The 27,789-nt window shown below is 47.1% G+C and overlaps 1 long non-coding RNA gene across 1 annotated transcript; it reads left to right on the top strand.

Annotated features, from left to right (window-relative positions):
• The first annotated feature begins 469 nt into the window (after positions 1 to 469).
• Positions 470 to 27,581, top strand: LOC123365892. The gene is made up of 4 exons (XR_006577816.1): positions 470 to 866; positions 23,910 to 23,987; positions 25,843 to 25,937; positions 26,694 to 27,581. It is a non-coding gene; the product is annotated as an uncharacterized LOC123365892 (long non-coding RNA).
• The last annotated feature ends 208 nt before the right edge of the window (positions 27,582 to 27,789 follow it).

Raw genomic sequence — 27,789 nt, 5'->3', positions numbered from 1 at the left:
TGGATAAATTGTCCCTACACTCAGGTAGATCCATACATACACAAGAGTAATTCTCCTCTCTCCCCTCCACCCCAGCCCCCCACCACATACAGACACATGAGAAATTCTTCCCACATACACACATATGGAAGATCTCCCACACACAAGACATTCTCCCCCCACATATATACACACTGGAGACCCCCCACATATGCACAACCTGGAAGATACACACTGGTGATTTTCAAACCCTGATCCCCTGTACAGCAGTATGAGGGGGTGGGAGGCTTACTACTAGATTACTGCTACATCTAACCAGGTGATATTTCTTTGAAAAAAATTCATCCCTTTCATAGATTTTAAGGTTAGATGAGAATTTTATGATAATCTCTTCTGACCTCCTGCATAACAGCGGACACAGCATTTTCACCAAGCAATTCCTGCATCTGAGGTAAAGTGATTGGCATCTAAATACTTGATTAGAAGGGGACCCTCTGAAAGAGTCCAGATATGAGGTCTGGAAATGGACTGAAGTTGAACAAATGCTCTCAGTTTCTGCAATAACAAACATTTGGTTCTAGTAACTCCATGCCTATCCGAATCCTCCACATTCACTTTCAGCGATGCAAAGTTGTTCTGTTCCTTAAGAACCGATGCTTGAGTTTCCACAACTATTGTGCATTTTCTGCCTTTTTGGGCTTGTCTACATTACCCACAGGATCAACCGGCAGCAATCAATCCACCAGGGGTCATCTAGTCTAGACATGATAAATCGACTGCCAATTAATAAATGATAAATTGACTCAGGCACTCCACCGGAGCGAGAGGCGTAGACGGAGTTGACGGGGGAGCGTCAGCAGTCGACTCACCACAGTGAAGACACTGCGGTAAGTAGATCTAAGTACGTCGACTTCAGCTATGTTATTCATGTAGCTGAAGTTGCATAACTTAGATCGATCCCCCCACACACACACACACCCCAGTGTAGACCAGACCTGTTTCAATACTAAATAAACAAAGCCAGGAAGCATATAAAATATCATCACATTCCCCACTTCCTCTGTATATTACCCCATCAATATTTGCTGCTTCAGCAACACTCCTGAAAAGATGTGCCTTGCAGTAGGTTTGAGTTACTTTGAACTAAAGGGGTATCGTGCCAGCATAGCATTAAGTGACCACCCAGGCCAGAAGGGTGCAGTTTTATCCCTTGTGTTGGGGATTTAGCCCGTGGAGATCTTAAAGCAAGTCACTGCTGAAGCTGGCTGCCTAGAAATTCATGCTCTTCTAGGGAAAGAACTATTGGATTGTGATCTGATTGGCCTGAGGGTTGGGATCCATATCTGAACTCTTAAGCCCCTTTCTAGAGAGCAGAGTTTGCTGACTAAGAAGGAGAATGCATTCCAATAACCCCCTATCAGCAGTCCCCTATCTTGTATGCTGAAGGCAGTCTGGCTCAAAAACCTCTACTAATCTCAGCTGTAGCAAAGTTTGCCCCCCCTCTTTTTTGGTTATTTTATTGTTAATATTTTAAAAGAAGATGTATTTTTAAGGACAATAAAAACAGGGTGGGGCTGCCACCCTTTAGTTTTTGTGGGAAATCCAAAGACAGTGAAAGTTTTCAGACTTCTTGTTCATTTAAACAGGTTTAAAGAAAGATAGTGACTTAGAGGCCACGAGGACAAGTAAACACAATGTGATTTTAATAAACTTTAGGGAATATGAGGCAGCAGGACCCTTTGAAATTAAAACAGCACACAGACTTCCCTACTGCAGACGGCCTTTCGCGCATGATTCAAAATGAGCCATTTTAGCCAGGCTCAGGACAAAATTAGCCTGGGGAGAATGTCAACAATTTCCAGAAGTCAGTTTTTTCTGCTTTGGTTATAAATAGATATTGAGTCATAAGCATAAAAGGTGAAGTCTGAAGCATGGGTGTAAGTAGACATCTGCCCTATCATGGCATAATATGTTTTATCTCTTGGGGCAACATTTTGGAGTAGATTTTGTCCCCTATATGCTGGTGTAGTGGGTCTGGAACTGTGCCACAAGATGCTGGAGGAGAATTCCCACGATTCAGGTGCAGCATATGGCATCATAAATAGCCCTATGTAGTTCCCCTTGCAAGCAGCAAAAATTCAAAAAGGGATTGCATGTTTATATGGGTGACAAGAGTATCCAGAATTATAATAGTTAATGCTATGAAAAGTTTTGGAAGGGGTATGAGGCAATCTCTAATTATTAGGGACTGGGACAAGACCTTCATGGAGACCAAATTGTCTCAGAAATGCATAATGTGGGGTTTCTTACACCTCCCTCTGAAGCCTCTGGTGTTGGCACGGTCAGAGACAAGACACTAAGCTGGATGACACATACGCTATGATCCAGTTCCAGTATGGCAATTCAAACATTCCTTAGCCCTAACATGGGGTAGGGATGAGAGTTGTGTCGAGGATGGGAGATGGTTTCTCCCTGACACGTGCTGCTACAGAGATTCTGAGCTGCTCCAGGCTGCATAGTAACCCCCTGACAGGCATTAAGAAGTTACTGTAAACTAGAGAACCCCTAGCTTTGCTCTGATTTACACTGTGGACCAGAGATTACCCGAACCTGCCGATAGTCGGTGTGAGCATGTCCATGTGAGCATGCTCAGTAAAAGCCAAGCAGCAAATGTGGGGGGGCACGTGACCCCACATGCCCTCTCCATGCCTCACCTCTGCTGGGGATCCTTTCTACCTCCAGAGTAGTCCCGAATCCCTAAAATGGCATAAAGGCACCTTTGCCTTCCCTTCCCCTGCACCGTCTATGGAGGCACACCCTAGAACAAAGGTGGACAACCTGCGGCCCGCAGGCTGCACGTGGCCTATAAGGGTAATTCACTGGTGGGCCACCAGACAATTTGTTTACATTTGCATGGCTGCCCGCAGCTCCCAGTGGCCAGGGTTCGCCGCTTCCAGCCAATGGGAGCTGCAGGAAGCGGCGACCAGCACATCCCTGAGGCCAGCACCGCTTCCCACAGCTCCCATTGGCCGGAAATGGTGAACCGCGGCCACTGGGACTCAGTTGCCCACCACTGCCCTAGAATCTCAACCTTTGTATTATGTACTGGCAGGCTGCTGGCTTTTTTAAACTCTTTTTCAGGCTTTATACTCACACACTATTTGATATTTGTGGCTTTGATCCTGCAATAAGTTCCATGTGGGTGGACCCCTGGACCTGTATCAAGCTCTTTCGAGGTCAGTAGGGTTCAAGTACAAAAGTCTGTTCGTGTGCATGTGGAGCTCCCAGCAGCAGAAGGGCCTGTATCTAACACTGGTTAGCAATCACAGTGCACGTAAGGACATATTTGTTGGGACATTCTGGGTTCAGATCAGTCATTAAGCCTCTATTGCTCTCTAATATATATCTGAGATCATATATAAATATCTAGCAATGGATATCATGCCATGGTATAGTCATTACTCTTAAGTCTACCCACAGCAAGTTGCTTCGTCTTTCTGGGTCTCAATTTCCTCATCTGAAAATAATAGTTATCTACTTCATTAGGATATAGTGCTCTGACTATACAGACCTGGCAAATATCCCTGTTTTTTCTTTTTCTATAACTCTGAAAGAAAGCACAAAGAGTCTGAGTCTCCATTGCCTCATACTCCATGTAGTCGATTATATCAATTCAAAGGGGATGTAAAACACTACTGTTCTGATTTGTTTGGGTTTTTTTAATTATATACATTTCATGGCACCTCTCAAATATTGTATGCTCCCCAAAATGCATGCACTTATTCCTTTCCTCCTTGGATTTTGTTACAGCAGAATTTTAAAATGAGAAGATAGGCACTTCTGAGGCTTTGTGTTTGAATTTATGCAATAATATGGGACATTTATTCAAATTTGTAATTACTGGTTTTGTCAGGAGATGTTGACAGGTATGAAAATATAAAATGTTACATATATGAGTAAGAATTGCTATTATTTTATTATCAGATGTTACAGTGGAAGACCATGACTCAAGAACAGATTATATTATGTTATAAATTGACCAATCTGGAAATGATACAAACTGGCATCACTAAAGACAACCCTTTTCCCATCCCACAGAAAACCAGGAACATTGACAGAATCTTTTCACACTAATCTCAGTCTAAATACTGAACTTGATCGCTCCCCGCCCCCCCCTCCCCCGTAATCTTGAAATGACTCCATTGCTTCATAATTTATTAACCTTGAACCTGGAGCATTTCAAACGTCTTCAAATATACAGAAATATAAGAATTGAAGTTTTTCCAAATAAACCCACATCACTGGGATTAAAGCCACTATGTTTTCAGGCCCTGTCAAGAATGATTCATAGATTTTAATAACTGTACATAACTCTTTAACCAACTGGGTTGCACCAAAGGACATCAGCCCAGGCCAATCTTTTATTCCTTTAGCAATCAGAAAAAAAATGTGCTTCTGCTTAATCTTTAGTATAGCCATTGCCAGAAACAGACTGTTCTCCAGCCCCTACCACCAAGGAGTTAAGTAGCCTTGACTGGAATGCTGACCTTTAATTTTCAGTAACAGTTTCTATTAGGCAATGTTGCATTATTGAAAAAGACAGGTCTGTATTTCAAGACATATCACTCAATAAAAGCAAACACCTCTATAGACGGAGAAAAGGATTGACTCCCTCTACTGGTCTGTTTAGAGCAGCTCAGCTGGAAGAAGAGAATACTGTACATTTGATTTCTAGAAAACACTATGCCATGCACAAGACTGTTTAAGTATTTATCAACAGTGGAACAGTCATTGGGCAAGAGACAGAGAGAGAATGACTGTGTGGCCCAGTGGTTAGGGCATCTAGGTGGGAGACCCTAGGTCCAGTCCCTCTGCTCCAACCACTTTTCTGTTATTTATCCAGAGCTCAACAGCTTCGACAGGAGAGACTGAGGAAGGCCCACATCAGACTATCCCATAACTCAGTGGCTAGAACACTCTCCTGAGAGGTGGGAGACCTCTATTCAAATCCATTCTGCCCTGTTGGCAGAGAGATACTGTAACCACTGGGCTAAAAATTATAAGGTGGGACACTTTGCCAGTGGGTTTCACAAAAATTTTCTGACAGCAAAGGAATGAAGAAATTTAGATATTGGGTTCAATTCCTGGCTCTAAAGGGGAGCGTGTCTACTGGGCACAAACTTTCTCCCTGGCATGTCCCCTTCTGCCTTCTCCCCTCCAGCATGTCCTTGCCCCAGTCCTGTCACTTCCTCACTTCTAGTTCCTCTTCCCAGTCCCATTTTCCTCATCTAGCGAATCCCAGTCACCATTCCTTGGACTACTCACCTAGTTCCAGTCTCCTTGCCCCACAAGTCCCAGTCTTACCCTACAGAATCCCAGTCCCAGTCTCCACCCTTGACTCCACATCGACTTGTCCAGCCAGTCCCTTTTCCAGTTCTTTCCTTCCCAGCTCTCCATCCAGTCTATCTCTCGCCTCCATCATGGACTCAAGTCACCCCACCACCCTCTCATGTCCCAGTCCTATTCTCCTCCCTCAGGCTCCTCTTCTAATCTCAGTGTCCTTCTCCACCGAACTCTTTGTTTCAATCTATTTGCCCAGCCCCTCTAGTTCTCCCCGCACACCCAGGTCTATCTAATCTGTCTCCCCTCCTTCTTCCAATCCCACTAGTTCTCAGTCCCAGCTTCCTAGCCCTACCCATCACAGCCCTTTCTGGCTCCTCATCTGATCTCACTCTCCCTGCCCACCTACCGGCTTCCAGTCCTTCTGTCCCACTTCCCTCCCCAGCTCCCAGCCTTCTTGCCCAGCCAGTCCCACTTTTTCTCTCCCTGCCAGCCGCCTGTCCCAGTTTCTGTTCCCATCCCCAGGCTCCCTCTTCCAATCTATGGCCTCTGCATACCCCCTGTAGGTTTGACTCTTGTACCCTCTGTATTCAAATCAGGCAGCTTCAGTCCTTCATAGCTGGGCCCCCAAGGGGGTCAGTGAGAACACAGGAGATAGAAGCTCTCTGCTGTCACTTCAAGCACCCAGACCCGGCACAAGCCTGCAGCAGCCCAAAGCAGCACTTTCAGGAAACACGAGGAGTCCTTATAGCACCATAGAGACTAACAAATTTATTTGGGCATAAGCTTTCGTGGGCTATAACCCACTTCATCAGATGCATGGAGTGAAAAATACAGTAAGCGGTATATATATATTACAGCACATGAAAAGATGGGAGTTGCCTTACAAAGTGGGGCATCAGTGCTAATGAGGCCAATTCAGTTCAGGTGGAAGTGGCCTGTTCTCAACAGTTGACAAGAAGGGGTGAATATTAACAGGGGGGAAATTACCTTTGTAGTGCTAAGGAGGCCAGTGCAATCAAGATGGATGTCACCCATTCCCAACAGTTGACAAGAAGGTGTGAGTATCAGCGGAGGGAAAATTTCTTTTTGTAGTGACCCATCCACTCCCAGTCTTTATTCAGGCCTAATTTGATGGTGTCCAGTTTGCAAATTAATTCCAGTTCTGCAGTTTCTCGTTGAAGTCTGGTTTTGAAGATTTTTTTGTTGAAGAATTGCCACTTTTAAGTCTGTTATTGAGTGTCCAGGGAGATTGAAGTGCTCTCCGTGGACACTCAATAACAGACTTAAAAGTGGCAATTCTTCGACAACAAAAACTTCAAAAACAGACTTCAACGAGAAACTGCAGAACTGGAATTAATTTTTCAAAGGCTTATAACTTGGCCAAATTTGGATGGATGGCAAAAAGCACCTACCAGACACAACGACCGCCCCCAAATTTCAGATACCTGCTCCAACATATGGGGAGCTAGAGCTTTTCAAAGAAAGGGTTACCAGATTTTTTTTTTTAACATTGGCAAAAACAACATATTCTTCCCCAGCCAGGTTCTTGGAGCTGACCCATTTTGCCTGAAATTTTCCAAAAACCTTCAACCTGAGGCAGACACCTGGCCTGGAAAATTTCAGCACAAATGGTTGAAGTTTATATCTTTGCCAAACAACTGAAAATAGGGTTTTATGATGGTGAGTATCAGGCAACCTTAATTATAGGTGGTGTTATCAACCCTACCTGTAATAACCCTTTCTTTTTCTGGAAGGATACGGATATGATGGGATATAGTTAAAGCCAGGCAAATGCTTTAATTTTCTGATCTAGTAGTAGCTTATATCAACCACATTACACAAATGCACATTACAAAATATTGTGTTGAATCTTCCTGGATGTGATTGTCTGAATGAAAACTGAAATATGGCCGAATATCTGAGCACAGGAACTCTTGAGTTCTAATGTTACTTATTTGCTCTGGTAAAGTTTGCCCAGCTATATTATGGGGCTGATACTTTCCCTCAATAAGAGGTTTATAATTAATTAGTGTTGGTAACATGTTTTTAAGATTTAAAAAGTACTATTAAAATTCTAAATGAAGACTCAGAAATGTCAATTTCTTTGCCCACCTGTTAATTGAAATAGGAGTATCTGTAATTGCCATGGGATCTTAAAAGAAAGGTACCAAAGGGTTACCTGAAATTCAAGCTAAAAACAGGCAATGAAGTTAATCACAATTCAGTCATGAGGCCTTCATTAATGATAATTTGTAAAGCTAGTCACCCCACTGCTAGCTATTGCTTTTTTTTTTTGCTTCTTTTTTTTTAACCCCTAAGGTCCCTTTGTAGAGTTTGGTTCATTTACCCTGACCGCTTCTTCTTCTTCTTTACCTTATCCCATTAATCAGGATCAGCGGCTCTTGTTCTTTGTCTGCGAGTGTTTTTTGTCAAGTGGATCTTCCAAGCTGATACCAAGCTGACATCTTCATATCCTCCTTCAATGTCTCAAACCACCTTTCTCTAGGTCTTCCTCATGGTCTTTGTCCAGTGACTACCTGTACTTTCTGGCCAACATATCCCCTATTCCAAGGTCAGAAGGGACCATTGTGAGCATATACTGTACAAAACAGGCCAGAGAACTTCCCCCAAAATAATCACTAGAGCAGATCTTTTAGCATAACATCCAATCTTGATATAAAAATTGTCAGTGATGGAGAATCCATCATGACCCTTGGGAAATTGTTCCAATGGTTAATTACTCTCCTTGTTCAAAATTTACACCTTATTTTCAGGCTGAATTTGTCTAGCTTTAACTTCCAGCCATCGACTTGTGTTATACTTTTCTCTACTAAATTGAAGAGCCCATTATTAAATATTTGTTCCCCATGTAGGTGCTTATAGACTGTACTCAAGTCACCTCTTAACCTCTTTGTTAAGCTAAATAGATTGAGCTCCTTGAGTCTATCACTGTAAGGCATGTTTTCTAATATTTCAATCATTCTAATGGCTTTCTCTGAACTCTCTTGTATCAATTAACATCCTTCTTGAATGATGGACACCAGAAATGGATACAGTAGTCCAGCCGTGGTCACACCAGTGCCAAATTCAGAGGTAAAATGACCTCTCTCTTCTACTTAAGATCCCTCTGTTTATGTATCCAAGGATTGCATTAGCGCTTTTGGCCACAGCATTGCACTGGGAGCTCAGGTTCAGCTGCTTATCCATCACAACCCCCAAATCTTTTTATGAGTCACTTCTTCCCAGCATAGAGCCCCCCTGGTGTTAAGTACTGCCTGCATTCTTTGTTCCTACATGTAAATTTAGTGATATTAAAACACACATTGTTTGCTTGAGCCCAGTTTACCAAGCAATCCTGATTGCTCTGTATCAGTGAACTGTCCTCTTCACGATTTACTACTCCCCTATGTCTCATCATCTCACATGACCCAGCCATCTCAGTTGATAATCCCTCAGTTTTTCTATGATGGGGGATACCTTTCACCAATGTAAAGTAGTTCTCTATTCCTTATTGGCCAGCATTCCAACCTGTACATCATGGCTTGCCTAAGCATAATCTTCTACACTTTGCTCTTTAGTTTGTTTGACATATTCTTATCTCAGAGAGTTCCCGTCAACTCCCTCTGTTTATACAAAGTGCTTGTCAGGAGACCGGCTTGTAGGCAGTCAGGCCCAGTGGTCAGAGCAGGAGTCAGCATTTGAATGCCAGAGCCAAGGCAGAGTCAGAGCCAGGGATCAGAGCTGAAGGTCAAAACTGAACTCAGAGTCTGAATGGCAGGCCCAAGGATCAGGACAGAGTCAGAACCAGGAACCAAAGCTGAAGGTCACAATGGGATTACCTGGAGTCAGGGAAGGCAGAAACAGTGCTGGTTCCAGGCAGGAGCAAGCCTGGGACAGGACTGGAACAAGGCCGGATGCAGGGCAGGGCAGAAGCAAGGCAGGAACACAGCTTGGAGTGAGGCCAGCACAAGGAGGCAGGGAACATAGATGCCGAGTTTCTAATCTGTCAGGGGGTGCTCCCCCTCAGCTCCGCCCAGGCCTCAACCCTATCTCACCCCACCCCAGTGCCCCACCCCCACCCTGCTTCTTCCCATTCCCACTCTACCTCTTCCCCACCTCTTACCGCCCCTGCCCAGTTCCACCCCCACCCCAAGCGCGCTGCGCCCTTGCTCCTTCCCCCTTCCCCCAGTGCCTCCTGATGCTGCGAAACAGCTGATCTGCAGCAGGCAGTAGGTGCTGGGAGGGAGAGGCGCTCATTGGCAGGGCCTGCCAGTAAGCGGGAGGTGCTGAGGGAACGGGAGTGCTGATATGGGGCTGCCAGTGGGTGCTGAGCACCCACCATTTTTTCCTTGTGAGTACTCCAGCCCCGGAGCACTGATGGAGGCGGCGCCTATGGCAGAGAATTCATAGCCTTGTGCATTGAGCAGCTGCTGATCCTCTGCAGCAGCTTGGCTTAAGAGCAAGATACCTGACTGGCATAGCCAATCGGGTGGTTCTGCTGTGGCCCAGCTGTGCTCATTGGGTGCCTGGTGGCTGGGCACGTGCAGCTGCAGGTCCTCCTTCCTGACAGTCCCCATCCCCTTTGAGGGTCCCTCCTAGGTGCCCTGGGGCCTGGTTTCTCAGGGTAGATGTGGAGAAAATCTCAGTGCAGATCTGGGGCGTGGGATATTTTCCACTGGTTCCCAGGATCATTTATCAGGGCCCGTAACCTTCCCAGTCTACTAAGTACTGGAGACGCCCCTAACCTGTTGTGAGTCCAGAATCTCTTGAACCAAGTATTTTACCTGTCCCTGGGCAGTGATAGGCAGGGGCAGCAGAGTGCAGCAGGATGGTAATGGATTCTCGGTGAGGGAGGCATGGAACATGGGGTAAATCCCGAGTGATTCAGATAAGTGCAACTTGAATGCCACTGGGTTGATCATTCCAGAATCTTAAATGGGCCTAGATACTGTTGGTCTAACTTAGCCAATGGGTAAGTTGCCCTAAGATTCCAGGTGGACAGATAAACCTTTTCCCTCATGGCAGAATCAGGATGTTTTGGTGGCCCTGATGGGCATGATGTTTGTATGCCTCTTTGGCAGATGCTAGGTGTTCCTTCACTTATAGATGTACTTAGCGGAGGTGGACAGTCAAATATATGACAATGCATACCAGAGATCCCTGAAGAATGTTTGGGTGAAATCCATAGTTGAAGAAACAAGTGCTTCGAGAGGTTATGGCATGGGTGGCATTATTATTTGTAAATTCCACAGGGGGAAGGAGGGAAAGCCTATCATCTTGGTGGTAGTTCATGAAACAGTGAAGGTATTGCTCAAGGACTGGTTAATCCATTAGTAACTCCTGGGGGAATTCTGTGCCACTACGGGCATGCAGAATTCATGTACCCTTCAGATTTCTTTGCTTCCTCATGGAAAAATGACTGACTGATGGGGAAACAGAGGGAAGCTGCAAGAGTGGTCATGCGCCCCTCCTCAGCAGTGCGGCCACATCATTTCAGGCGCCCGGAGCAGCTGGCAGAGAGGAAAATCACCATGGGGAATGGCCTGGAGACACCCATCCGTTGGCTCCTACCCTGCTCCAGGCTCAGCTGCTAGTCCCGGCTGGGCTGGGGAGTATGAGACTTCCTTTTGCCCTGCAAGGAGTGGCTGGGGCTGGAGCTGGAGCTGGAGCAGACCCAGCCTCAGAAACCTGCCCTGGCTGCAGAAAAATCCACACCCTTCCCATCTCCAACCCCACTTCCTGCACCCATTGCTCCTCAGCCGGTGGGGGAGAGGTCATTGTATGGGGAGCTGCTCCCCTATTCACCCAACCTCCATGCATCCAGACCACCCCCATGCCCAGACCCTGCCGCACTGAGCCACACCCCCTGCACACAGAACCCCCCTACTATGCCCCCCGCACCCTCGCCCTGCCGAGCCTCACCCCCTGCATCCGGATCCCACCTGCACCCTGACTTCCCACCGAACCCCACCCCCCTGCATCTGGACCCTGCTGAGCCCTCCCCTGCATCTGGACACCCTCCCACACTACCCCCAGACCATCTCCCACTGAGCCCCCCCCCACAATCAAATCCCCACCCCCAGCATCCGGAGCCCCCCTGCACCCAGAATATGCAGGGCTGCAAGGATCTGTCTTTCTATTTTATGAAAGATTGGTGCCCCAGCTGGAGAGGTGGAGGGACATATGAACCCCTTTCAGAGGTCTGCTTTTGAAGTCTGGGGAAGGCCTGTAGCTTGGGTTCTGCCAGTGAGTACATGCGGCCAAAGGGAACATCTGGTCCTGGCTGAAGATCAATGGGGCAGTCATAACTATGATAGGGCAGTATCACTTTGTTCTTATCAAATATGTCAAGGAAGTCTTGATATTTAGTGGTAATACAGGGGCTGTACAAGAAAAGGTGGAAGACTCTGCAGGTCCCTGCGATGTGACTGTCTTGTGTTTGGACTCCCCAAAAAAGTAGACTGAGTTGCAGCCGATTTATGATCCATGGTTGTGTCTTGGGAGACAGAACTACAAGCAATGCAGGGAATTGAAGCTACTGCTCGGGACCACCAATGGATATGTCAGTCATGGGTGGTGAGCCAGGGCATGCTACATCTAACCAGGGAGTGTTAGGCTTGGAATAGCCTGAACTGGAGAGTTTCTCGGTGACCCTGGAGAGTGGCAACATCCAGGGGCATGATCTGGTGGATGACTGGGACCGATTTGAGGAGCAACTCATCAGCAGACTCTGTCAGATTCAGGGACCTTTTGCACTGGGTGAGGATCTTATGCACTCATGCAAAGTCCTGGTCCATAAAACTAGCAGATGCTTCCAAATCCACTAGAGCTTCCAAGTGGACCTCAGGCATGATGGGTGATAGGGCTGAAGAGGGATTAGGAAGCGCATTGGGCTCCAATTAGCCGTGGCCAGGACGCTGACCAACAAATGATATTGGGAACTGGAGAAAGGAGAAGGACATCAACCCAGTCCCAGACTTCTCCATCAGAACTGGGATTTCGCATTTCCCATAGGGTTCAGGTTGGGCCTTCACAGAACAGCCTGAGGCAAAGTGTCCAGGCTGCCCTCACTGCAGGCATAAACCCGACATTTGAAGCTGCTGTTTCTCTGTGACAGAGAGGCAGGGCCAAGCTTGGTCGATCTCCATGGGCTCATTTTGGTGGTGGCAAAACTGAAAATAGAAGAGCTGGAGTCAGGATGACCAGCGGGGTACGGGAGACTGAGCAGAGCTCCATCAGATGGTTGTCAATCTTGATGCATAATTTGATGAAATCATTTAGGCCAGGTGATGACTTCACCTGTGCCAGCTTGTTTTTTACCTCCTTACAGAATCTGAACCATAAATGGATTCATTCCACTGAGTGTCAGCCACTAGAAATTATGCCGAGTACTTGGCAACCAATCACCAATCCTGCCACAATGCTTGGAGGGCAGCCTCTGTGGTGTGTGTGTGGTTTGGATCATTGAATATTACTTCCATGTCTTGCACAAAGTTCTCCATTTGGCCCAGGAGTGAGCTAGATTTGTCCAGGAGCAGGGAAGCCCAGGCCAAGGTCTGCTCGGTCAGCAGGCTGATGATAAATCCTGCTTGGACTTGATTGGTGCGGAAGGCTTGCGGTCACAGTAGAAAACAGAAGCCAGCGCTGGTTTAGGAACCTCTGAAATTTGCTGCATTTACCACCAAATTTATCCAGCAGTACAATCTTTGTTTCACAAGGAGTTGGGGTTGGGACAGCAGGTTCAAGGGGCATAGTACTCTGGAAAGATTAAAAAGCAGGTGCTGTACAGCACCCGCTATGTTCAACAGGGAGACACTGGTCTTGTTGGGACACATTTCCATGGAACAGGACCCCAATTCCCCTGAATAATCCCTTACTTTTAGCTGGGCTGCTCAAACTGTCAGGAGACCAGGTCATAGACAGTCATGCCTAGTGGTCAGAGCAGGAAGCCGAACTGGAGTTGGACTCCAAATGCCAGAGCCTAGGGCCAAGGCAGAGGCAGGAATCAGCCGAGGTCAGAATGGGATTACTTGGAGTCAGGGAAGGCAGGAGCAGGGCCTAAAGCAGGACTAAGGCTGAGACAGGACCGGAACAAGGCTTGATGTAGAGCAGGGTCTAGGCTGGAGCAGGGCTTGGAGCAAGTTAAGCACAGGGAGGCAAAGAATCCACAGGCATGTACACTGAGCAGCTACTTATCTTTTGCAGCGGCTGGTCTTAAAAGCAAGTCACCTGACTGCCATAGCCATTCAAGTGCTCTGCTGTGGCCCAGCTGTACTCATTGGGTGCCTGGCAAGTGGGCAGGTGTAGATGAAGGCCCTCATTCTCAACAGTGCTGTTCATGTGGCTCTGATCATCCACATTCTTATCATGGCTCAACACTGACCCCAGGTATTTAAACAGTTGCAAAGGCTTTTACTCTATACCATGTAGTTATATTGGCTTCTTGTTGTCCCTCTTAGCAAAGAATCACATGTACTCCATCTTTTTTTGGCTGACTTGTAAGCCAGTTCCTTCTGATGCAGCCCTCCATAGTTGTAGGTCCCTTTCCACTTCATATTTATCTTCATGGCACAACATAATGCCACTGGTGAAAAGCAGGCTCTGTGGAGGCGTCTCCCCTAATCTCTTGCATCAAGGTGTCCCTTAGAATAGGAATGGGCTTTAGGCTGATCCTTGCTGTAGACCTCCCTCACAGTGAATGAGCCACTGCAGCTGCTTCTCACTACTGTTGTGCTACCCTGGTACCATTGTGTCCCATAATAGTCTGAACATATGTCTCTGGCAGTTTGCGTGAGCACAGACACCACCAAAGCAATTCTCTAGGAACTCTGTCATAAGCCTTCTCTAAATGCACAACCATTAAGGGCAATCCCTTGTGTTTCTCCTTGTACTTCTCCTGCAATATTCAGGCTGCAAACATCCATTGTTGACCTTCCTGGCATAAACCCAAATTGGTCCTCACTTACTTCATGCTACGGCTTACTTCTGAAGTCTTTTCTCCGTGGTTCTTTCCAGCCATTTCAGTGTGTGACTCATTAGCATGATAGGTCAGTGTGACACACCACGGTACAATTCAGACCAGTGGAGGCTGTGTCACTCCTGCCCAGCAGCTTTACAATGCCTTGCTGAAGTAGCTTTCACCGGCGCCACTCACAAAAGGCTTTCCGGCATGCCAGCCGCACCTTGAGTTTCTGTGTATAGCTGCACCTGCCAGTTACACCCTGGCTCTCATCAAGCTTGGGTTATATTGCAGGGTGACACCAACACACCCCCAGTCCCGGATTTTCCTCCAGAAATGTATATCCTGAACTGGTCCAGTCCTCTTCTGGATGGTACAAATACAGTAAATTGGTTATTCCTTTAAGGGAATAATATACCAGTTTGTTATTTTAAATAGAGCAGCAAAGAGTCCTGTGGCACCTTATAGACTAACAGATGTATTGGAGCATGAGCTTTCGTGGGTATTCACATTGTATTCACTCACGAAAGCTCATGCTCCAATACGTCTGTTAGTCTATAAGGTGCCACAGGACTCCTTGCTGCTTTTACAGATCCAGACTAACACGGTTACCCCTCTGATACTTGATTTTAAATAGAGTTACCCAGACACTTCAATTTAAATACACTGGATTAGACACAACAGTAAAACAAGTTTATTAAGTACAAAGAGAGAGATTTTAAGTGAGTACAAATAATGAGGCAAAAAGTCAGAAATGGTTACAAGAAAAATAAAGAGAGAAGGCTCACTAGTGCCGAACTTAAACTATATCAGATTCAAACAAAATTTCTCACCACATGCTTCCAGCAAGTTACTGACTGACTCTTCAGGTCCAGACCCCTCCCCCAACATCCAATAGCTGTTTTCTTTTGTCTTCTCAGGTGTAAGAATGCAATGGGCGGAGTGTGTGTGGGGGTGTTTGCCCCTTCTTTTTGTAATTTCAATCCCCCTCTTGAAAAACATTTCCAGCTGGAAATTAGGAGACAAAAAATCTGTGTGGACGGATGTTCCTGGTGGGGGGTTTTTCCACCTGTTTGAGCTTCCTTTATTTTCCCTTCCTGCTTGATGACTCTGTTTACTGCTTAAATCAAAACGAAGGCAAACGTAAACTTCTTTGTTCAAGACAGACCTGTTTGACCAGTTTGGTGAAAGGGGAGTTTTGAACATGCAGGCTTAACATCATACAGGGGAATCTTATAACTTCACATGTAGTGTTCCCACACATTTTATCAGGACAATACTGACCAGCAAATTATGAGTTTTCAAATGATACCATATGAGGCGTGCCTTGTACAAAGATTATTACAATAGTGTTTAGGGTGTGAATACAGGGGTGTATTCCATCACAGTCAGTAATTACTACATTCTTACATATCTCCTTTACACTTGGAGATAGGGACCAATGTGCTCTTCCTTCACTTGTCAGGCATTTTTCTAGCACAAAGAATGAAGTTGAAAAGTTAGTCATCATCACCACTCCCTCGTGGCCTCATTCTTTAAATGCTTCAATTGGTGCACCATCCAGTCCCACTGCCTTCCCACATTTCATCATCTTTGCTAGTGGCTGAGTCTCCACCATGGTGACAGGCCCTGTAAGTTGCACATACTTCCCTCAATGGTTTCTTCGCACCCTCTTCAATGAGTAGTTCTCATAAAAACACTGCCACCTCCTAATGATTATACCGTCATTCCCCGGTACTCTTCCTTTTTCACCTTTGACATGTCACAGCATCCAAGTCCTCTGTGCTTCTTTGCTTAATCTTGACTAATCTGTATATTCCTTCCCCTCCTTCCTTTATTATTAGTCCTGCGTATAAGGCTTTAATTCCAGACCCGTACCTTCCACAACTACTCTTTTTGCCTTTTTCTTTAGCCACTTGCATTCCTCACAACTTTCCACCATTCTTACTTTCTGCCATCGCTTCAGCCTTTCTTTCTTTTTTCTTCTTTACTGCCTCCTGCACACGGTTGGACAACCACCATGTCTCCTTGCCATGATATTTCCCTCCTTTCCTTTGGCCACAGACACCTGGTGACTTTCTGTAACATGTCTGCATATTTTCCCCCAAATTTTGTTGGTAATATTGTGTTTGGTGTGGTCATTGCCCAGCCTCTGTAGAACCTCATCCTTAAAGCTCAGACCAGGGGTTGGCAACCTTCGACACATGGCCCATCAGGGTAATCCGCTGGCAGGCTACAAGACATTTTGTTTATGTTGACTGTCTGCAGGCACGGCCCCCCACAATAGAAGGTGCAGGGAGAGTGATAGGAGTTTAGCTGCCAGAGACTATATATTACGCTGGCCTCATAAGTATAGCCCTACCAAATTCATGGCTGTGAAAAATGTGTCACGGACCATGAAATCTGATCTCTCTTGTAAAATCTGGTCTTTGTGTACTTTTACCCTACCCTACAGATTTCATGGGAGAGACCAGTGTTTCTCACACTGGGGGGCCTGACCCAAAAAAGGGTTGTGATGGGGTGATGCAAGGTTATCCTAGGGGGATTGCAGTATTGCACTCTTACTTCTGCACTTCCTTCAGAGCTGGATGGCCAGGGAGCAACGGGTGCTGGCCAGGCACCCAGCTCTGAAGGCAGAGCCCTGCCAGCAGCAGCGCAGAAGTAAGGGTGGCAATACCATAGCAGTTCAGAGCTGGGTGGCCAGAGAGTGGTGGTTGCTTGCTGAAGTCCCAGCTCTGAAGGCAGCAGCACAGAAGTAAGGGTGGCAATATTGCAGTTCCCCTACAGTAACCTTGCAACCTCCCCCCCCCCCCCCCACGGCTCCTTTTGGGTTAGGACCCCCACAGTTACAACATTGTGAAATTTGAGATTTAAATATCTGAAAGCATGAAATTTACTATTTTAAAAATCCTATGATCCTGAAATCAACCAAAATGGATCATGAATTTGGTAGGGCCCTACTCGTAAAGCTATTTCTGGGGCGTGAGAGTTCATCCTCAAATCCACCTCAACCACAGAATCACAGAACTGGAAGGGACCTTGAGAGGTCCTCTAGTCCAGTCCCCTGCACTCAGGGCAGGAGTAAGTATTAATCCTCATGACAGCTCTTTGGTTGTAAAATGTTGGATACCTCAAGCATGACCTACCGTTGCTAATTAATACAAAGCTATAAACAGTAGAGAAATAGAATCTCCTCTGATTGGCTCTATTGATGGTGATACAGTTTATGCATACCTGTGCATATGTAATATTTGTATGACCAAATACGCAAATTCAAAAATATTTTATTAAATCTAAAAACAAAGCTCAGTTTGTTTGCTGTGCAAAGTCACGGCACTGGATTAACTTAACCTAAAAGAAAGAGAAAAGGAAAAAACAAGCTATGGTTTTAATTTAGATACACATTCCATGTCTAGTAAGCAGCAGCCACTCCCTTCTTTTGGCTGCTGCTTTGGCAGAGATAGTCGGGGATTTCCTGATATAAACATTTAGCACAAAGAAATCGCATCTTCAGGAGGTGCTCATGATTTCATCAGGCACCTGAATTTATCAACAGCTGTGGTCCTCTTTCTTTTCGGTTGGCAGCTGTAGAAGTAACTGAGAAGCTGTTATTGTTTTATGGTAGCACAGTGTGCTCCAAGAGGGAATCAGCTTTGGGGAGAAGCAGCTTACTGAAGAAAGCAGCAGCAGGGCAAACCCTGCTGTATATCAATACAGCTCACCTATATTAGGGGTTTGCATCAGCAAAATAGCATCAGTACAGCTACACTGGTGCAAATTTCTCTAACATAAACAGGGTCTAAGTTCCAACTGAATGGGGTACCTGTCTTCAAACTATGCTCCAGCTGCTAACCTGTGCAACCCCACTGAATGCACTACAGCTACCAAGATGAAACTGAGGGCATCATTTGGGAATGATGTGGGGTGGCATAGGTGTAAATGAGGGCACAGTGAGGTTGATGGGGCTGCACAGCTGTGAGTGGAGAGTTGCAACTGGCCAGCAGGTGGTCATGCCCAAGTCATATAGAACCCAACGTGATTTACAGCTCCCAAGCTGAGTTTGCAGGGATGATAGTTAAGGCTAGGTATACACTCATAGGTGCTGACTCCATGGATGCTCCAGCCCTGGTGCACCCACGGAAAAATATTAGCAGGTGCTTAGCACCCACCAGAAGCCAAGCTCCCCTCCCTCCTCCCAGCACCTTCTGCCTGCCAGTGGCCCCACCGATCAACTCCTCCCCCTCCCTCCCAGCACCTCCTGCATGCGGTGGAACAGCTGTTTAGCGGTATGCAGGAGGTGCTGGGAGAGAGGGGGAGGAGCAGGAACAGGGCGCACTCAGGGGAGGGGGCGGAGAGGGGGCCCCACCTCTTCCCGTCAGCGGGAGATGCTCTCCCGTTGGCATAGCACTGGTGTGGACAGCACAAAACTTGCATTGGTTGGGGAGAGGCTTTTTTACACCCGAGTGACATAAGTTATATCAACTTAGGCTGTAGTGTAGACCTGCCCCGAGACACAGGGCTTGTCTACACTGGCAATTTACAGCGCTGCAACTTTGTCACTCAGGGGTGTGAAAAAACACCCCCTTGAGCGCAGCAATTTCAGCGCTGTAAAGGCCAGTGTAGACAGTGCACCAGCGCTGGGAGCTATGCCCCTCATGGAGGTGGTTCCGCCGTGACCACACAAGACGGTAAAGTGCTGCCACGGCAGAGCACTTTAGCGTTGCCAGTGTAGACTAGCCCTTAGAAACCCCTTCTCTTATTTTCACAGTCACTTTCCAGAGCAGAAAAAACATTCTAGTTCTGGGTCAGTAAGAGAATGTATGTGTAGATTAAAAAATTACAGTTAACTACTTGTTATAAATAAAGGCAGGGCAGAGCAGGGGCAGCTCACAAAAGAGATTGAATATCTTGGCTGTGCTCCATGAAGAATGTAGAGTTTATTTTTAATTAGAAGTGCTCCACCCTTCCCCTTCCCCCCCCCCCCCCAAAAAAAAGCAGCCCTATGTCTTAAACTCCAGAATATACAGACAGAACACCTGCCTCAGTGACATACTGGAAGCAACTCCTGGGAATCCCTGGAGCTTGTTTGTGTTTTAAGTTTTTCTTTACGGAGTTAAAAAAACCCAACAAACCATACCTGAGCTGTACATTTCCATTAATACAATGGTCTTTATTTCTGATTGCATTCCTTTGTCCTGACAACATGCCAGGCTATTGCTTCATGCTTTCTGCTTATCAGTCCATACCTGAAAGGTTGGAGTAATTTCCTTGATGGAGTAATCCTCTCTCCATACGACTCAGCCATCCCTGTCAGAGGTGACTCATTTCTTGGCCTTATAATAGCATTTTTTAAGCATGCTTTTTTTTTTTTTTTGGCCTTTGGAACGGATGGGATTTGATCCAGAGTCAGGATTTTTTTTAAAAATCCTGGAGAGGACACGTTACTTCCTTTCCCTGCTGCGAGGTGGTCATCCCATTCCTTACCTCAAATCACACTAATTGAACACTGTACCGTGCTAGCAATATATTCAGCAATGAAGTACAAACATTTCCAGGAAGGTGCAGCAATTTCACAGAAGAGTTTTTTTTCTTGCTTCCTTGTTTAGGATTATGAAAAAGTGTTTCTCCAACGGTACCCTGGTCCTGATTGGGGCCATTGGACACAACTGCAATAGAACTATAGAGTGGGGCAAAAAAATGGGAACTTTTCTGAAAAAAAAAAAATCATTTTTAATTAAAATAAAAATTCAGAAACATTTGACCAGCCCTACTTAATATTAAATCACTTCAATGTTAATACAAATGAATTCTCCTCCTCTCTGCAGAGTACCTGTTACATTGGGTTATTTTGTGGAAGGCCCTGGTTAAAGCATTAGCAACACATCACTGGCTTGTTTTAGCTGTCATGCAGTGTGAGAGAGCAAATACAAATTCCACCAGCACAGATTTCCTACCTACATTCCTGCGTCCCATCCCTCAGGGCATCAGCTGCCTGTTGCTGCTAACAAGGCTCATCAGCTTTCCTGCAGAAAGCTGCAGCTCCACCCTCCCCTGTTAGCAGAGAGCAGGGCTATTCCGTTGTTTTATACCTGTCCCTGCCAAAAACTGAGTGAGGCCCATTTACCCCAAAACAATATTTTGCAGCCAAAATGGCAGAAAATCAGTTTCTATGTCATTTAACTGCCAAGAATTGAGTTTTGTGGCTCTGTTTCCCCTTCAACAGCTGACAAAGGAGAAAAGAGAATATGGCTCCTACTCTGCTTACAGTGTCAACATTGCTACAAAAGCAGCACAGGATTTTGAACTCACATCTTAGCAAGTCAACATGCCTTTCAGTTCACATTTCAAGTAACTCCTGTGGACAGAGAGATTCCTCTGGGTTTTCCTGATCACTGGGGATATGTCCGAGCAAGAACATCATTGCAGGAACATTAATGGTAGTAAATGGATGGCTGCACCGTCTGTCCTTTCAGTGGTTTGGCCTGGGGATAGTGGGGAGGAGGAATGGAGTGGAGTGATGGTACCCTACTCAATCTCTGCCTCAGATTTGGGGAGTGCAGATCCAGCAATCTGCTCACAATCCTGGAACAGCCAGGTGTTTCTGATAAGATAATCAGGAGAGAAACAGTAAACAGTATTTACGCAACTGTCGTCATTAGGCTTCAGAGTCAGTGACTCACTGAGATGGGATGAGGGCAGCCCTCTTACTATCAGATGTTGAGCCATGTGGCAGGGTGCTGTCCCAGAGAATACCCATTAAGGTGCAGCATAGCATGCAGGCACGCTGCCCTCAGTTCTCACCTGGTTCTCCCAGTAACTTATTCACAGCCCTGAGTACATGCAGTAACGTTCCCCTTCCTGAGACCTACTTTATTATGTCTTTGTGAAATACAATTTTCTTTGGCCCATCTGCCCCAAATTCTTCCCTCTTGAGCATCCTTGTTCCAAAGGTTTAGTTCCCTCCAAGCCAGCCCTCCCTGAGGAGTCTTTCCCCCAGGTCTGCTCCTGCCCTGATCCCTGGACTCATAACTACTTCCCTTTAATTCAAGGGCCCCACAGCTCTCCTTCCTGGGGCTGGGCTGTGATTCAGGCAAGCTTCTCCAGCTCACTAGTTTCCATTCTGGTTCCTATCCCAGGGAGCCTCCTTCGCACTCAAGTGATCCCCTGCAGTTCTCGAGCCCAGACCATCTTCCCTCTTTCTGCTCCTGGAACTGACCTGACAGCAGGGTTTTTTCTTGTTCTGGAGATACTCTATGGGATTAACCCTTGACACCCCCATTCCCCAGTTTATCTGCTGCTCTCTTGAACACCTGTTTCCTTAAAGGGGCCATGTCATGGATCAGGAGTTGGCTTCCCCAGGCCCTACTCCCCCATAAAGGGGACAGACCACCCTTTTACAAGACACAGAAGCTCAGATGGCCCCACCTGTGCTTAACATTACTACCCTCTTTGATTTCAATGGGCCTACTCACAGCAGGGAAGTTAAGCATATGTGTAAGTGCTTGGGGATCAGGGCTCACCTGTGCTTTGGGAAGGAGCTCAAAGAGAGGCTAAATTAAAAAACAATCCTCCCTCCAACCCTTCTTTTGGTGTGGAAGGACTGCATAGCTCCTCCATCGCTATTACTGCTGCTTTTCGTTTACTTGACCTGCTGGGTCTGGGTTATATTGTTGCACTGTAGTTATACTGCAGGGTTCTTTTTGCTGTAGGTCTAAAATTATGTCCAGGGCACCTGGAGTGAATGGCTAAGTGCCCTTTTCCGAGTGTGTGAGTTTAAATCTAAAAATGTGAAACAGATACGACCGTCCCTAGCAGCTGGGACTCCTGTGTGGGAACAGGGAGGTATCTGGCCCTCGCTGCACCTCCCAAGGCCTTCTTGTGACTCTGCCCCCTCCACCTCTGTGCAATGGAACCACAGCAGTTCTGCAATGAGTGGGGCCTTCCATTTCAGCAAAGAAGGGGCCAGCATTTGCTCTTTAGAGCAATTTTTCCATCCTGTCTGCAGACGCAGTGCTTCAGCAGTTCACTGGTGGAAAATGACCTTTGCAACCAGCATTAACCCTGATTTTAGGACAGTTCGGAGTCAGATTTCATCTAACTATAGGTGCCGACTCTGTGGGTGCTCCGGGGCTAGAGCACCCACAGAAAAAAAATTGTGGGTGCTTAGCACCCACTGGAAGTCAAGCTTCCCTCCCTCCTGCTTCCCCACCCCCCAGGGCCTTCCACCAGCCGGCAGCCCTGCCTATCAACTCCTACCCCTCCCCACCAGCGCCTCCTGCCTGCTGCGGATCAGCTGTTCCATGGTATGCAGGAGGCACTGGGAGGGAGGGTGGAGGAATGGGGATGGGGCACGTTCAGAGGAGGGGGCAGGAAGAGATGGGTGGGGCTTTGGGGAAAGGGCCAGGGGCAGAGCAGGGGGCAGGGCCAGGGGCAGAGGTGGAGGCTTGGGAGAAGGGGTGGAGTGGGAATGGGGCCTGGGGCTGAGCGGGGGTTGAGGCCCCCCGGGAAAATTGGAAGCTGGTGGCTGTACATTTAACCCTTCTCGGGATTTTTCTCTGTACTCGCAAATGAGACTCTTACCAGACACAGTTGCTTAAGGAGAAGTTCAATAGCTGGGGAAAGAAATACTCAGGGTCTATCTCTACTGTACAGCTTCTTCACCGAGAAACAAACACAAGTGCATACCTAGAATTGTAGACACAGGACGTGAGCTCTTAACATTTCTATTAAGGATGATGAATGACTAATCTGAAACTTCTATCTGTAACACACACAGGCAAACACAGTCCTCTCTGCTGCACAGACTACTTTCCACCAGCTTTTAACAAAGTGACTCCAGATCTTCATTTAAAATGCTGTAAATATGATTATCAATCACACCCATTATGCAACTGCCATTACACATGCCTGCTTTAAAGTACTATTCTACCACTTCTGTTCCTAGTTGGTAGCTGATTCAGTATTTAACCTTTTATTAAATCTTCTAGGAATTGACTTGTGGGGCTAGCGCTCAAGTACAGAAAGCAAATGTCCATGTGGGGCAAAGAGCTTATCCTAAATGTACTGACTGTTCCTACAGAGCCTGCATTTCAGATGTGGCAACAGGAACGCTGAACCTACCTTTACCCAGTGAAATCTCCATAGCAGATCAGCAATAGCGAAGGACAGATTTATAAACTATGGGAAATGTATATAAATATCCTGGGACTTTCTTAAAAAACAAATCGATACTAGACTCTAGAAATAACCAAATTATGTTCCATACACTTTGTTCTAAGATATTTTTTAATTTGATATTTAGATTTATAATGAAGATTTAATGGATGTGGGGGAAATTTCAGTATGTTAATTGTTAATGTGGAAAGGCACAGAGTACGTATTGTGGATAACAAGTACCTCTACCATAACATGGTTTTCACTTTGTTCCAGTTATCAGATCTAATATTTGCTACTCTGATTCCCATGTAACTGTTGCTGTTTGTTTATCATGAATGCAATACATTAAAAAAACCTCACAACCATAAGAGCTAGTAACTTAGGGCTAGATTGTGGATTTGCCACAAACCCTGAGCAAAGCCAACGATGAGACTATGTCTCAGAATCACAGTTTGGTCCTTGATTTCTCTAGGAGGTAGAGGAAGGAAGTAATCTGCACCAGTCCAAATGCAATATGGCCTAATAACTAGAGCACTGGACTAGGACTCAGGTAGGGGGAAAATATCGGGACACATGAGGGGGGAGGGGTCCGCTGGCGGAGAAAAAGAAAAAAGCCGAGTGCTGCCAGCAGAGCAACAAAAAACAAAACAAAAAACAAACAAAAAAAACCCACAACAGTGCTGCCAGAAAAATATCAGGACAAATATCAGTCGGGATGCAGGACAACCACCCAAATATCGGGACGGTCCCAATTTTATCGGGAGGTCTGGTCACCCTAGACTCAGGATGCCTAGGTTCTGCCGGGTGACCATTTCACTTCACCTCTGGGCCTCAGTTTTCCCATCTGCAAAATGGCGATGATACTGACCTCCATTGTACTGCACTTTGGGACCTACTGAGGAAAAGCTCAGCAGAGAATTAGGTATCATTATTGCTTCCCTTGCTTGTGGGGGTGGAGCAGAGCCAAGGGTCCATCTCCTCCCCAAACCTGCCTGCCCACTCTCTTCTCACTTGCTTGGGGAGGAAGAGGGGCCCCAGGGAGGCTGCTATGACCTGCAATACCGGGGAACCTAAAGCAGACCACAATGGGTATGTCCACAGTGAGCTGCCCAGCCGAGGTCAACAGACTGGGACTTGCGCTAGTGCTCTAAAAATAACTGAACAGACAGCGCTTTGCAGTTGTGGCTTGGGCTGGAGCTCGGGCTCTGAACCCCACTCATCCCCCTCTCAGTTTTCAGACCCTGAGCCACAGCATCTAAAGAGCTAGTTTTAGTGCGTTAGCATGAGCCCTGTCTGGTGCCCTGGGTTGGGAGGCTCACTTCTGCGGGCTGTGTAGATGTATCCAACCTGGCTCTTCTTTTTTTTTTTAAATGAATGAACATTTAAACTGATAATTCCACCAGAGAAGCACTCGTCCAGTGTCTAGCCCTACACCTGCTCAGTCCCACCCGAGTTCAGTGCAGCCACGCTACAGAACTATTTTTCCACAGAACTGTCCTCACACCATATGCCTTATAATAATCATGACCAAAGCAGCGTGCATTCTGGGGCTCCGGCAGCAGCTAGGCCATAGGGGCCCGGCAGGGCTGTCCCTGGGGGGGTGCGGGGCCGGGACATAGGTGCCGAGTTTCTAATCTGCTGGAGGGTGCTCCCCGTGCCTCTGCCCAGGCCCTGCCCATGCCCAGGCCCTGCCCCCACTCCCCCCCTTCCTCCAAGGCCCCACTCCCACCCTGCCTCTTCCCACCCCACCTCTTCCCCGCCCAGTTCCGCCCTCTCCCCCAAGCACGCTGCACCCTCACGCCACTACCCTCCCCCTCAGCGCCTCCTGACGCCACAAAACATCTAATCTGTGGCAGGCGGTGGGGTGAAGGGGGGGGCGCTGATAGGCGCGGGAGGCACGGGGGGGAAGGGGAGGTTCTCACCTCCCTGCCCATGGGGCCCCCCAAAGCCCATGGCCCTGGGCAGTCATCCTGACGCGCCGTACCATAGGGATGGCTCTGGGCCCAGGACTGCTGCTGAGAGTTAGGAGCCCTTCTCAACAGGAGGCACTGCACTTTGCATGGACTTAGGAGGACCAGCTGAACTGGTGCAGCAGCTGCATTGCTTGTATTTTTATATAAGCTACTGTGGAGCAGCTTGGTTCAGCTGGGCCTGCTCTCTGGTGTTGCAGCCGACTGGTACAGCAAACGCTTGCTTGGGATGGGGGCATGAGCTTTGCAAGTTCTAGGGCCGACTAAGGGGTTTCGTGTGTGTGCGTGTGCAAAGGCTCTGTCTCATGTAAATGGTGCCTTAGAGACTGACTGCTGGACTGATGGAGCAGTGTCAGTAGATGAGAGCTCTCTTCAGAAAGCTTTTTGTGGCACGCAAGTCTGCCAGACGAACGTGAGCTTTCCTTTTTCTGTCAGAAAAGGCAACATGGGCTCCGAAGACAGAGCAGTGAGTGCAGGAGACCTGGGTTCCAGTCCATGCTCGATCGCTACTGACCTACATGTCACCTTCGGTAAGCCATCCTTGGGTGGAGGCATTTGTGATGTAGCTATTGTTCCGTACTTCAGGTCTTAGGTACAATGATGAACTTTACTGAAGAGCAATTTTAGGTTATTTTGTGTTCCATTGACACGACCGCCATCAGCCTTGGCTAGAAAGGCCCTCACCTCCCTGAGAGCAGAATGATAGTTAGCCAGTCACACACTGCTTTCCAAGAGAGAGTAGCAGGCCATTTCTTCATGCTGGGCCAGCATAGTCTTAGCTACACCCTGTCCCTGACCAATCTCTTTGGGAAGGGAACATCCGTAAATGGCAGAGTCTGGTACCATGCCTCTGTTCCCCCCAGAGGTTATGGGTGTCCTGGAGTCCTGAACGGGCAACTACTGGAACGCCCCCACCCGCATGACCCTGAACACGTGCTGTGCAGAGGAGGCCGTTTTGCTCCACCAAGTGGCATCCTGCAGGCAGTGTAACCTCACACACATGGTGCGTGAGAGGTCACACTGTGCAGAGGATGCCATTTTGAGATCAGAATTGCATCTTCCATGCGGCAAAATGCCGGCGTGCTGTTCTGGCGTAATTAGGTCCCACTCCAGCACAAAGTGCGGCTGCCCCATTTCCCCTAAAAACAGAGGGGGAGATTCCCACCTTCTCCCTCTGGTAAGCAGTGCTCTCCCTCCTCCTTGGCTGCTGTAGTGACAACTGCCCGTTGTGTTTCTATCTGCTTTAACCACTCCCTGTACCCTCCCCAACTTTCACATCCACTCAGGACCATCAGCATTCTGGCCCATCTGCTCCACTTTCTGCATGGAGACTGATGATAGCCTGGCAGTGAGGCTCCCAGCATCAACTACCGAAAGGAATTAAATCTTATGTCAGCCCCCCAAAACCTTGGCAGTGCACAGATGACACTATTAGCAGGCCCAGAAGAGGTGACTGAACACCAACACTTGATGGCTGCTGCTGGTTAGCTCTGCGTGCTCTGATTCCAAAGTGATGGGCATGATATAAAAGCTTAGCCAGCCAGAAGCTTGCACTGTTGCGGTCTATGCTGTCTCATGCGATGGGGTCTGCCAGAGGACTCCTTCAGGGCTGCCAATCTGGCATCTTTCACAAGCACCAAATTCATACCAAGAAAACAATGCAATGAAATGTAAAGGAATAAACCAGAGCAGTTACAGGAAACCTTTTCAACTGCAGTTCCAGGAAAAACCTTGTTTATAAGGGTGTATACACAAGCATTCTGGTAGAGGCTGATCGTTATTTTCTGGCCCCAATCACATGACATGGGTCTGGGTTACCAAAGGTGATCCCCTAACTCTCTTGGCTACTGTCACTGCGATGCTTCCCAGAGTTACCCAGGGTGGGAGACACCTCACTCCCCCTGCCCTTAGCATAAGAAAGCCTGTGCTTGCCATGGGTCAGCTCCCCAACTTCACCGGTTCCTAGCAACACAAGCACTCCCCTGTAGGTCTACGCAGGGCCCGCGCGATGCTGTGATTCTGCAGGTTAGCCAGAGGCACATTCCAACCCCTGAACCCTCCCAGCATCTCCCTGGATACCCAGCCCCTGTTCCACTGGCCATTCGCAGTATTCACACATTCGCTGCTCCCAAAGGAACAGTACAGCCCAGCTTACCTCCTACACTTTAGATCACCGCTCCGCTTCACTCACAGCACTTAGACATGTTTATAGTGAAATCAAGAATAGATTTATATAACCAAGCACCGAGCTTTAATGTAATGGTAATAGTAAGTAGAAGTATTGCAAATAAATAGTTACATCTAAAATAAAGACATAACACGCATTCTAGAGCCTAGACTTACTTCTAAGATACACTCTAATCTAATAAAGTATTGCTCACC

Source organism: Mauremys mutica, chromosome 3 (assembly GCF_020497125.1).
Source record: "Mauremys mutica isolate MM-2020 ecotype Southern chromosome 3, ASM2049712v1, whole genome shotgun sequence".
Classification (NCBI taxonomy): Eukaryota; Metazoa; Chordata; order Testudines; family Geoemydidae; genus Mauremys; species Mauremys mutica.
This window is presented reverse-complemented; position numbering and strand designations above follow the sequence as displayed.